Here is a 13842-nt window from a genome sequence, read left to right as displayed (position 1 = left end):
TAGTCTGATGATTCAGTTGTGCACATCCAGAGCACATCCTGCCCTTGTGTAATGCCTTGAACATTGGCTGGCATATGCAAATATTGGAGGCGTACATATTAATGATCGCGACTGTTACGTAACAGTTGGTGTTATGTTGAGATTCGCCTGTTCTTCAGAGGTCTTTTAAACAAATTAGATTTATATAAGAAGGAGGAAACAATGGAGTTTGAGACTCACTGTATGTCATTTCCATGTACTGAACTCTTGTTATTCAACTATGCCGAGGTAAATTCAATTTTCAATTCGATGGCACCTTTAAAATATAGATATTTTTCTTACATAAATGCATTGCTTCACTTCAGAAGGCCTTTATTAACCCCCCGGAGCCATGTGGACTTCTTTTATAATGGATGGGTGCATTTTTTTGGACTTTAGGATTTGGGCCACCATCAACTCCCATTATAAAGCATGGATTAGCCTGGACATTATTTAATATACCTCCGATTGTATTAGTCTGAAAGATAGTCATATACACCTAGAATGGTTTGAGGGTGAGTAAATCATGGGGTAATTTTCATTTTTGGGTGAACTATCCCTTTAAACCCCTTATTTCCGGTTTTCCAAGATTTTGGGAACCCTGCAATACATAACAACTAGACATACTGTACACATAAAGACATTTTTTAAAAACAGGAATAGCAATGATGGCCTAGTTTTGCATAAAAGTGTGTCAAGGAAGCGGGGCGCAATGTTAACAGATAGCTTCAGGACAAAAATCAGCCAAAGTCGGTCAAGCATCCACCGGCCCCGACTGCTCATGTCTGGGGGTGCGGGTTTAACCTGAGGGAAAGGGAAGAGACTTACATACCCTCTGCATAATTTCAGTCTTACATCATCCAGTCTAGGACAAAAAAAAAAAAAAAAAAACATGGCCGGCCGGTCAGCCGTCTAGGGTGACCATCACAGAGGAGCCGATCTGACACAGGCTGACAGGCCCGAAGAGAAAAGCCGCTCTACCGAGCTCAGCAGGAAAACGACACCCAATCCAATATGACAGGATGTCGCCTGTGTTTGTACAATACTCACCGCTGCTCGCTCATGTACGCTACAGGACAAAACAACACCAGCAGGCCAAATATACTACCAGTTAGCCATTACACCGCACTAGAGGAGCTAATGAATGTTTAAACGCTAAATGACTGTGCTTTTGATGAGAGTGACCATTAACTGTTTGGCAGGTTTGAATGAGTCTAAGCTGAGAATCAACAAAGAAAGCAATGCCTTTGGGAAGTCAGTGCCACAGGCTGACCATAAAAATCTCTTTTTCCCAATGTCTTTGCCTCGGCTAAACCCCAGCTAAAGCTCTTTGTGTCACATTCCATTTAAAACTACAATGTTGCACAACTTTTGAGGGAACCATATTGCAAAGAAACTCCACATATACTACCAGGCAGGCAGTGATTTTCAGCATTTCTTTCCAGGACTGACGTGGTACCGTGTTGTGTGCCATTAAATTCGCTCTCATGCCACTATGGCCAAATGCTTCATTAAGGAATTCGCTCAACCACTGGCGTCTTGTTTTGGCAGCGTAAACTAGTGCAAGACATGGTAAAAAATGGGCTGGTGAGCAACAGATTGCGTATGTTTTAACCAGTGATTTGATGCAGTAACTGTTCATTAAAGGAATTAGTTCAGCTGAAAATGAAAATTCTCTCATTATTTACTCACTCTTATGGCATTCCAGATTCATAAGCAATTTTTTTTTTGCATGGAACACAACTGGGAAAAAAATTTTTTCCAGAATATTCACATAGCTTTTCCAGTAACTGCGGTCAGTGAAAATTAGGGGTGTAACGAGATCTCGTGCCATGAGATCCTGCGGGATTAAAATGTGATGAGATTTCTCGTCGAGGTGAGGGTGAAATTAGGATAGAATATGCCACCGCTACGTTTACATTACTAGACTTGTGCCGATATTCGGTAATGCGATAAATCGTGATAATGAATATGCATGATATTGTAATCGTCGGCACTTCAGAATAACGTAAATATTAATTTATTACCAATTATTGATTTTTTATAAGGCAATTAAGAATACTTTACCCGTCAATCGTATAAAATGCACAACACCGCTGTATTCTGCGTCAAAAGGACACGTGCTCAGATGTAAACAATCCCAACGTGCACGAGAAGCACATGGCGGAACCAGTGAAGGAGACGAGCTGAATGAAAGTGCGCGTTCACTCTCTGACAGCAGAGGGCGCTGATGGAACAGCAGCGTGCAGCGGTTACCACGGAAACCGTGCAAACAAAGTAACTGCGCTAGTGAAGTTTTTAAAATGCTTCAAACAGCCATTCATTTTTTTTGTAATCTCAGTGTTGTTCATCACAGCACCAAATACTGAATACTTAAAAAAGACTTAAGAGGATATTTATTTTCAAACCTAAACATTTTTATATTTTGATCTGGACTACAACATGCCCTAATGATTAAAAATGTTCTGATTATTTGTTACTGTTCAGTAAAACTTTGAAAACATACAGCTTCATTAGTTAACATGTTAATTAATTATCACTAAACTGACAATAAAAATACTGTAATAAAATTACAAAGTATTAATTATTATTAATTAATGTTAATTTCTTAGTTACTATTTAATAACATTATTAAAATCAAAATAACTTATTTAATGGACCTGAGATAAAACTAACATTAACAAAAAATAACACTTTCTGTAACAAATGTAGCTACTGCTCAATCTTAGTTAATGCATTAAATAGAGTAAAGTGTTATCTGTTGTTCTTTATAGCCTAATTCTTTTGCATTTTAATCTGTTTGAAAATTTCAGTCAGTTGTTTTGTTTTATAACAAAAAGAGTTCTTAAACCTGTTAAACGATGACAAAAATGGTTTTGCAACATATTTTAATATTGTGATAATACCGTATACCGTGATAAAATCTTCATCAATTAATCGCAACATGAAAATTTGATACCCTCACATGCCTATTCACAGAGTATGCATAAAGTAAGCTAATGTAAAAGCAATATGAAAAGCGGCTCCCTGATGCATGCAAATATCTCCCAATATGAACGCTATCTTAGACTAGGCTGTGTAGTTTTCTATGTTCATTATCAATTTGTGGAAAGGAGTTCAGTTAGGAGGTCAAAAGTTGTAGAAGCTCATAAATCATGTACAGCAAGGTCTGAAGAGACTGAAATCATACAGGAGAGAAGTCAGTCAGTTGAGTTTGTGGCTAAACCTTTTACAGTGCTTAAGTATTGTTGTCTTTTACTGCAAATGAAAGTAGAACTGAAATTACATTCATTACAAAGATGATAGTTAAAACATTTCAAATACACCTGCAGACTAATGAAACCTTACTGTAAAGTGTTACCAAAAAATAAATGAAACCTAAAAGTAATATTTAAAAATAAATTAATAAAAATGACAAAAGCACAAAACAAAATTACTAAAAACTCCAAAGAAAACTGATAAACTGAATATAAAAATAAAAGCTAATTCAAAATGTTAATAAAAAACTATAATAGTATAAATAAAACAACCAACACTGGCTGTCATCAAGCTCCAAAATGGACAGTAAAACACCATAGAAGTAGTTCAAATGACTTTGTGCTTTATAGTCCAAGCATTATGAAATCATATGATAGGTTTGTGTAGGAAAAAATCAAAGTTGAAGCCATTTTTTAAGCAGAATGAGATTTTTCAGAGATGAAATGGCGCATGAGCTTTATGCAACGCTTTATGGTTCTTTAAAGAAACAGTTCCCATTCGTTCAATATTGACTCTTTCTTCAGCAGAACAAAAGATGATATTTTGAAGAATGTTTGGAATCAAAATTTGACTTAAAGGGTTAGTTCACTCAAAAATTCTGTCATTTATTACTCACCCTCATGTCGTTCCACACCCGTAAGACCTTCGTTAATCTTCGGAACACAAATTAAGATATTTTAGTTGAGATCCGAAGGCTCCGTGAGGCCTCCATAGGGAGCAATGGACACTTCCTCTCTCAAGATCCATTAATGTACTAAAAACATATTTAAATCAGTTAATGTGAGTACAGTGGTTCAATATTAATATTATAAAGCGACGAGAATATTTTTGGAGTGCCAAAAAAAAAACGAAATAACGACTTATTTAGTGATGGCCGATTTAAAAACAATGCTTCAGGAAGCTTCGGAGCACAAATGAATCAGTGTGTCGAATCTGCTGTTCGGAGCGCCAAAGTCACGTGATTTCAGCCGTTGGCAGTTTGACACACGATCTGAATCATGATTCGATACACTGATTCATTTGTGCTCTGAAGCTTCCTGAAGCAGTGTTTTGAAATCGCTGATCGTTCCGAAGATGAACCTTACGGGTGTGGAACGGCATGAGGGTGAGTAATAAATGACATTATTTTCATTTTTGGGGAAAAAAACACTCCAGACATTTGGCATCAAAATATCTTCTTTATGTTACATAGAAGAAATAAAATGAAATGAGGGTGAGTAAATGATGACAGATTTTCATTTTTGAGTGAACTATCCCTCTAACAGTGATTAACTGGTCTATTTTGGAGCTTGACAGCCATGATCACTATGAATAGTTGGAAAAGACACGTCATGAGATTGAAAAATTCACCTTATGCATTCCACAGGGGGAAAAAAAACAGCATACGGGTTTGGAACAGCATGAGGGTGAGTAAATACTGACAGAGTTTGCATTTTAGGGTCAACTATTCCTTAAATAGTCAGATGAGCATCAGTTGAGCAGCAAGAATTCAACATCTCCATTTCCATACAGGCCTGACTGTTTTCAGATAAACAGAGAGCAGGAAATGAGCCTTGTGACTGTGTGCCTGCCTGGACTTTATGAGGGGCAAAACAATCATCAGTCACTCTGTCACTGCGGTCATTCACTTTCCCTCGACTGGTGTCTGCCTTTTGCGTCCTCTGCTAGGTCTGCCAGCCCAGTGATGCGTTATTACAGCTTCAAGGGTCACAGTTAGGTGACAATGAGGTTCATACCACCTTGACCGACGCACTGCCCACAAACACTTAGTTTTCATTAAACCCATCATATAAACAGACAAGCTTTTCATTATTGCAGTCTTGGGTTTCGGACAAACACCGATTGCCAAATGAAGCCTCGCCAAGTTCTGCCAGAGCACAATGGAAACCGAACAAGCGCTCAAACAAACCAAAAGTGACACGGCCACTAAACGATTCCACACTGAGGCGACAGCTCTCTTCTGTGGAGCACAAAGAATATATTTATTGCTCTTTTCCAAATATGATGGGTGCTGTAATGCTCTAAAATGATAAAACACCATAAATGATATTTATGTGATATTATTATTATAGAGACACATTAATATATAATCTCTAGGGCTGCACGATATATGGCATGAGATTGTCACGCGCATTTCGTCAGTAAAGCCGGTTCCCTGATTATCGCTAAATCGCCATCACCTGCTTTCAAATGGAGTGCCATTTAATAGACAGAGCCGTAGTTCACTGCAACGCAATATCACGTTCAATATCGAAGGCGATTCATCTGCGATAATGAACGCGATATTGCCTGGCTTATCAGTGAACTACGGCTCTGTCTATTAAATGGCGCTCCATTTGAAAGCAGGTGATGGCGATTTAGCGGTAATCAGGGAACCGGCTTTACTGAAATGCGCGTGACAATCTCACATTTTTGGCCAAATTGTACAAACAAGCACAGCAAAGGTGATTAAAATGCCTTTACTGTGCTTGTTTGTACAATTTGGCCAAAAATGTGAGATTATATATTAATGTGTCTATATAATAATAATAATAATAATAATAAATGATAAAAAGAATAATATTGTTGTTATTATTATTGATGATAACTTTTTTACTAAACAAAATTTTAATATAAGAAATATTACCAAAAAGAGTATTTAAGAAAATGCAATTAAAAGGCCTTTGCTGTGCTTGTTTGTACTATTTGGCCAAAAATTTGAGAATATATATCAATATGACTATAATAATAATAATAATAATAATTTTTATTAATATTAACCTTTTTTACTAAACAACATTTTAATACGCTACAAAGAAATATTACTAAAAAGAGTATTTAAGAAAATGCAAAATTGCGACTGCAATTAAAATGCCTTTGCTGTGCTTGTTTGTACAATTTGGCCAAAAATGTGAGATTATATATTAACATGACTATAATAATGACCATAATAATATCATTTTTATTATTATTAAAACTTTTTTTACTAAATGAAATTTTAATATAAGAAATATTACTAAAAAGAGTATTTAAGAAAAAAATTATGATTGTGATTAAAATGCCTTTGCAGCGCATGTTTTGTACAATTTGGCCAAAAATGTGATTTATATATGTGATTATATACATTATTACTATAATAATAATAATAATAATAATAGTATCATTATTATTATTATTATTATTATTATTACATATTTACCAAACACAATTTTAATATAAGAAATATTACTACTAAAAGTATTTATGAAAATTTGGAATTGTGATTAAAATGCCTTTGCTGTGCTTGTTTGTACAATTTGGCCAAAAATGATCTGAGATTATATATCAATATATAATAATAATATTTCTTTACCAATTAAAAATATTAAAGTAAGAAATATCACTAAAGAGTATTTTATTTTAAAGTATAACCGTAAAATTACAATACTAATATGTTTATGCTAAATTTACACGCACTATTCATTAAAAGTTTGGATAAATGGTTGCGTTCCCAAATGCACGTAATAAACAACCCGAACTGCAGATGCAGAGATTCAGGTGAAGAAGCATTTACTATTAACCGAGCTGCTGAAAACACTGGATGAGCTGCTTATGTTTACAACAACACAGTTCTAGGCTTCACTCTCATATTTGTTTCATTAAATCAGAGCCTTTTATTTGATAATTGCACAAATTTTATTCTGATTAGTCATGCAGCCCTAATATCTGACTGATGTCCATGGAATACAAAATGAGAAATTTGAGTAAAACATTTACTTTAACATAAAAAAGTGAATGAGCTCCAATAAGGACAAAATAGCATTAAATAAAAGGCAAATAGCAATCCATATGACTTCGATGCAGTATAGTCCAGTCTCACAGAGTCACATGAAAGCATTATGCGAGGAATGTACTCTATTTAAGTCATATATATTCACTCAAATGTTGCTTGACAGTAATGGTCACCATTTATTTTCACTGTATGGAAAAGAGCAGCTTGCACATTCTGTCTAAATATCTCCTTTTGCATTTCACAAGCATCACAGAGGGTTGGGAAAACATGAGAATATATAATGACAAAATATTAATTTTAGGCTGAACTATTTCTTTAAGCACCACCCTACAAATTTTCAGAGACATAGCAGACAACACAAGCCCTCAGGGACATTAAGACAATCCTCTAAATAACACTGCTTGTGACAAACATCCAATTTTCCAGTTAGGGGGACAACCTTTCCACGGATCGCCAGTCACACTTGTCATCTGTCCAGCCGCATTTACCACCTACAGTTACGCCCCGTCTCCTGTTATCGCTTTTCCTCGCTAAGCATCATGTAAGAGCGGCTGGAGCCAAAATCTCCCTCTCTTTCCTCTTCAGTCACAGATGCAGCAAACGGTGCAATCTGCCAATCTCCATGAGTCATCCAGCACTGTTAATTATGTACCCTAAGGAGTAGAATTGATTAGCGAGGGTCTCAAACTGATTTAAATTGTTATTTGAGACTATATAAAGCGTGGGCCTAAACATTGCCATTTAGTCACATTCACTAAGCGCTGTCGTTATTCAGAATCCTACTTTGCCAAGCCACACAGATTGGATCTGTGGAGAGAGAAACACAGACAGGATAAATGATGCTGGTGCCTTCACTGACAATGGGTTTAAAGGAGAGAAGGTTTTTCACTTTAGCTTTCAATGAGACAAGAGGTGCTGCATAAATAATTATTCAATCATAGACGAGTCACTATGAGTGGAGTGGAATGTCGATCATTACGGCAAGCCTACAGTTAAACTGTTAGCACGAGAAAAGAGGTGCAAACTTAATGGCGAGTCATTAATGTCAGCATAGAAAAAAACATACAGTACCGTTTAAAAGTTTAGGGTCTGTACGTTTATTTTTCCTCGCCAAGCCTGCATTTATTTGATCAGTAAAACGAAACAGTAATATTTTAAAATATTACTATTGTATTGTATTTTTTTGACATATCCTGCCCAACGCTGTCCTTCAAACAAATGTACGAACTGCTATGAAAACATATATAGTGAATATATCTATATCTATCCTATACGCAAAATAGCTATAAAACAAAATGACAGTTTAAATCCCTACATTAAAAATAATGAAGAAGAACTTAGTGTTAACAGATAAAAGGAGTGTACACACACATTCACTCTGAACACAGTAACGTGTTACTGTCATTTCTTCATGCAAAATGGAAATACCTGTATGAATTGTAACACTTACAACAGCTTATTCTGTTTCCTTCACTATTTTTAGATGCATTTTTGCGTTATGCAGCGTTGTAATTTGACGCGACCCTGGCGGAAGTTTTCCATTCACGGTGGGCAGACCCGACTAATCGATAATGGCATTCGTTGTCAATGATTTTCATTATTGATTAATTGTTGCAGCCCTAATTTATTTGAAATAGAATTATTTTTGTAACATTGTAAAAGTCTTTACTGTCACTTTTTATGTAATTAACGCATCCATGCTGAATAAAAGTATTAATTTATTGGGCAAAAAAATTGTTTTTACTCAAAAATAATTGGATTAGTTGACCAGGACATGAATTCAACTAGTTTAAAAAACATACAGGTTAATCTCACAAAAATGTTTACATTTCACTCCCAAATCAAAACAAACAATTAATAAATTAATTGCATTAAAGGCACAATATGTAAGATTTTTTGCAGTAAAATATCCAAAAACCACTAGGTCAGTGTTAGATATTTTGTTCACTTGAGTACTTACAATATCCCAAATGTTTCCAAATATTTGTAAAACTTGAGAAAATTGCACTTTTAACCAAGGCTCCGAGACGTGTGAGGAGTCGCCCGTCAATTGCGTCATACCCGCGTTATCCTCGGTTTCCGGTTTTATTTTGTAGAAATCATGGAAACATTTAATATATTATGTGTTTTAATAGACAAGGGAACAACTGTTTTCATACATTTATAGAAAAAACTAATTACCGTTATATATCTCAGCACGTTTATTCTTATTGTTTAAATCTAATTTTCTTGATTTTTTGTGAGTACCATGCTTTACCATGCCTCGGAGAAAAACACTATTTTGTGAAGTAGCTAACATAGCATAATCAGATGCAGCTTTATTTTTAGTAACCGTAATACAGCATTTTCTCCATCATACAAAACGTTTTAAAAATAATTACAGGCCATTTATCAACACAAGCCATCCAGCATTTAATATGATATTGTAAAATCGATCTATCTTACTGCAGTGTGTAACAGTGTCTCACAGCAGCCGCCGAGCGAACGCACAGAGTAACGTTATAACATCATTTTCATCACACTCAAATGTATCTAATATGATAAACAGAGCTGCGTTACCTCATACTCATGACCGGAAAAGCGGCATAATAGAAGTCCCCCTGCTCGTGAGCCGTTTGTTGCGCAATCGATCCAGCTCCTCGTTCAGCTCCCACAACAATCGCTCCTGCTCTGCTTCATACTAGTAACGTTAATAATCGCATCCATGAACATGATTTCTGTCCGAGTCCTATCCCGATACACCGTCTTTTGAGGTGAAGACCACATGTCCCAAGATACCACGCTCAAACTTGGAGTCATCAAGCTACGCCTTTGTTTTGAATAGGCCTCTAGCGACCTCTAGCGGCAGAAAATATTACATATTGCACCTTTAATGGACCATGTTTTGTTGTTTTTTTTTAAATAAAATATTATCTATCATTACTTTCTTTTATTTTGGGGAGAAACATGGGCAAAAAAAACAAAACAAGGAAAGAGCAAAAATATTCCAAAAAGTGTTATATAAAACCACACAAAATCACATGTGCACTGCACATTATTTTTTTGTTTGTTTCAAGAAATCCGAAAGTGCACAACTAGGGTCAAGCAAAACTAGATTAACTCTCTGCTGCCAAGTTCTCAGAAGGCTGCTTTGACCTTCTTCCTGTGGGGCCTGGAATTTACAAGGTCTGAGCGCCGGTCCTTGAGAGCCGGAATGTGGAAAGACGAGCGAGTTTCCTACAGGCTGTGATTAAAGCCTGGATTTATATGCCCGTGCATGATGCCACATGTCAGAACTTCAACCACCAGCAACGTGTGACAGCAGCCCAGACCGACAGCGTGATATAACCACCACCGGACAACACAGTCATCATGAAAACAGCCCAGGGAACTTGTCAGCCCTCATGTTCTGTTAGGTCGTTTACGTCAAGACCGTTTTAAGGCCACAAAAACAAAATTTAACCCTAACATAATACATCCAAGCAACTTTTAATCTCCTGAAAATGAAAAACATTTTCTAACGTTCTCTGATTGGTGCACAGGGAAACCACATTCCTGCCAAAACAGAAACAGCATTACTGTTAAATGCATACTAATTCATGATCCAACAGAAGGTTAAAGCATCAATAATGTCTGCTGCTGAGCAATATTAAAAGAATGTAATGCGAAAGTAACTGTTAATTTCAAAATTAATAGGGTACAACGGGGCTAAAGGCGCCACGGAAAAAAAAAAAAAAAAAAAATGCCGCAGCACTTTCCTAAACATCCGTTTTTCAAAATGTAAGTGCAAATTTGTCTGATCCTTGACGTGATCGCGGTTGATTCTGAGGTAGTGTGATGTAATATTTGATGTTTTTTAAAATGTTGTTGATTTAAGTAGCATGTAATAAGAATTACATTAACCATTAAATTACCGTTTTAGGCAAAGGTCTTCTTAATGATTTTCAGTTTTGTTCAAGGTAATTCAAGCAACAGTTGAATATGTAAAAGTATGGTATTTGGGGTAAAAAGCGTACCTGCCAAAAGGCACAATATTTAACATGTTAATGAATAGCTGGATAACTTTTCCATTTGTTGACATGACATGGTTAGATTCACATAGGAAATATCATATATCAATTTGGGTATCAATCTTAGAGATAATACCCATATTTATAACGAAACAATCATATTTTTAAATATAGTAATCAATTCATAATAAAATATAATTTATTGTTACTACTGTAAATCTATATTAAATAGGATATAATGGGATCTCCTTTGATGCTTTCAGAATCTTTTTTTTTATAATTTTGTTTCTGTATTTCTGTATTTTTAAAACCTATTTTTATATTTTATGTATAAAACTATACCACATTGGCCTGTTTTAATGACAGTATATTTACTGAACAAAAATGAATTATTTTATCAAAATAAACAAAAAAAAAATAGTACAAACTTTGCTAAAGTTATTCATTTGAACAAGTATTAACCTAGTTATTATTAAAAACATTATTTTAGCTAAAGTGTTTGTATAAATACTGTGTGCCCCCCCTCACCACCACATACATTTGTAAGATTTTTAAACAAAATTAACCACTTTATGTTTATGTTGCTCCATCAATATCCAATACAAACATTTATATTTTTCCTGCAATCATACACTTTGAGAGTTGTGAAAAGCACAAGTTTTCTTAAGGTGCGCCTTTAGCCCCGTTGTACCCTAATATTTTTACAAATATAGCATCGAGGTTGCTGATCAGAAAAGCAACAAAAAGGAAATCTATGAATACTGAATTTAAAAAAGAAAAAAAAAACATTTAAATTCACTTTCAAAACAATTTCACCCATTCCCTCATGCACCACTCTTATGTGCATATCTCACACAACAATCATTAGTTATGCATGTGACGTCAGAACTTCCATTGACAGAATGAAACACTGTTTATTATTTTGGAATTCCACAGGTATCTATAATGTGTAACCAGGAGGAGTTGAAACAATGTAACATCTTTTTTTTTTAATCAAATGCTGGACAAATTAAAAGGTGATTCAAGGTGCACAAAACTCCTAAAATGTCTCTCATGAAAATATGACAACTGTCATACTGATTGACCCTGTCAAATATGTAAAACTGTCAAAAGGATGTCAAATCAAATCTGTAGTTCAACACTTTTGAATTGTTCAGAATTTTTTAAAAAAAATCATATTTTGTGGAATAACCATTATATAGTTCAGTCATATGCCTTAATTATAATCTAAAATATCAGATTATTAGTCTGCCTGTATGATTCTCCTGCAGATATGAAGAGAACGCATACACACACACACACACACACACACACACACACACACACACACACACACACACAAAATGAAACGTGACACAACTACTCCGAGAGTTACGATTCAACACACACATATACACTGTTTTGATTGTTTCATTCTGATCGCCCACAAGTTTCTTTCTCTTACTGAAGTGGTCGCTGCATTTAAGGATAAAACCGCTGGAAAACGCATGCGATTCGTCGCCGCTCACCTCTCAGCAGCTCCGCCGCTATCGGACGCAACGCTCCGGACTTTATTCCCGTTGGAGAACGCGCCAACGACGGATCCACTCACCGACGGATTCCGCCATACTGGATTGTGGCGAGCGGATCACGTGTCGAGTCCCCGGCGCATGTCCTCCAGAGGCGGGCGCTCACAGTCAGTCGATCTCGCATGGGATGAGAATCGTGGAGAATTGAATGATTCCGATTCCTTAACAGTGCCAATAATGATCATTTTGATGAAGACATGTTTAGAAATGCAGTTCTTGTATAGCATTAGCAGCTAGGCTATTGTATGGGGATCGTTACATATTTCAACAGATCAGATATAAAAACAGATAGGAAATAAGTTTAATATGGGCTAATATTTTAAACAAAACATCTACTTATATGAGCAACAACCTGAATAAAGTTTCACCAACTTTGAATTTAACCCAACTGTTCTTTTGATTTGACATTTAATAAATCGGTAAGTGAGTCAGATTAGTAATTCAGTAAAAAAAAACTAGTATTTTCATTCAAGAAATGAAAAAGAACCGGTTCATTCGTTCGGGAGTCAACACTAGAGGAGCCGTTTGTTTTTTATTCATAAAAAAGAATCGACTCATATGAGTCATTTGTTCTGAAATTGGACCACACTATTGGCGCTTTATGCTTTTTATTCGTTGAAAATAACTGTTTGGGAATTTAGCTAGCTACACTTCTCGCTGTATTTAGGTATTTAGGTTTATTGCATTGTATGAAAAACATAACAAAAAATAACATAATAGCCTACTACCATTTTTGTTCATTTAAATTGTTGTACCTTTATCAATAATTAAAAAAAAAAAGTTTGTTCTTTGTATTGTACAGTGCCTACACCTGGAAACATTTCATTTTAGGGTCTTTTAACTAGTTGCTTATTAGCATGCATATTACTAGAGTATTGTTACTAGAGTATTATTGTTAATATGTAATTCATTTTTCCAGGAGCTCATTGCTTCTAACTTTAATTAAATTGCTAACAATGATTGTAAATTAATTGCCTAAATTATTACATTACTAGCTAAATGCATTCTCTAAACTGTAATGTTGACATGCATTCTCTGTAAAGCTGCTTTGAAACGATATGTATCGTGCAAATAAATGCGAACTGAATTATTGGCTATTCATTAGTACTTATTAAGCACATATCAATGCCTTATTCTGCATGACCTTATTCTACATTCTTAATCATACCCAAATACCTAAACTTAACAAGCAGTAAATTAGGAGTTTATTGAGGGAAAATTCATAGTTAATAGTTAATATGTGTTCCCTATACTAAAG

The 13842-nt window shown here is 35.2% G+C and overlaps 1 protein-coding gene across 3 annotated transcripts in view; it reads right to left on the bottom strand.

Annotated features, from left to right (window-relative positions):
• The window catches only part of hdac4 (histone deacetylase 4), a 249319-nt gene extending 236700 nt beyond the window's left edge, over positions 1 to 12619 (bottom strand). For all 3 annotated transcript variants that reach the window (XM_067408592.1, XM_067408587.1, XM_067408589.1), the window contains exon 1: positions 12525 to 12619. The gene's annotated coding sequence lies outside the window, so the exon portion shown is untranslated. The remainder of the gene's footprint in view (positions 1 to 12524) is intronic.
• Between the last annotated feature and the right edge of the window lie 1223 nt (positions 12620 to 13842).

This window comes from Chanodichthys erythropterus, chromosome 14, assembly GCF_024489055.1.
Source record: "Chanodichthys erythropterus isolate Z2021 chromosome 14, ASM2448905v1, whole genome shotgun sequence".
NCBI lineage: Eukaryota > Metazoa > Chordata > Actinopteri > Cypriniformes > Xenocyprididae > Chanodichthys > Chanodichthys erythropterus.
This window is presented reverse-complemented; position numbering and strand designations above follow the sequence as displayed.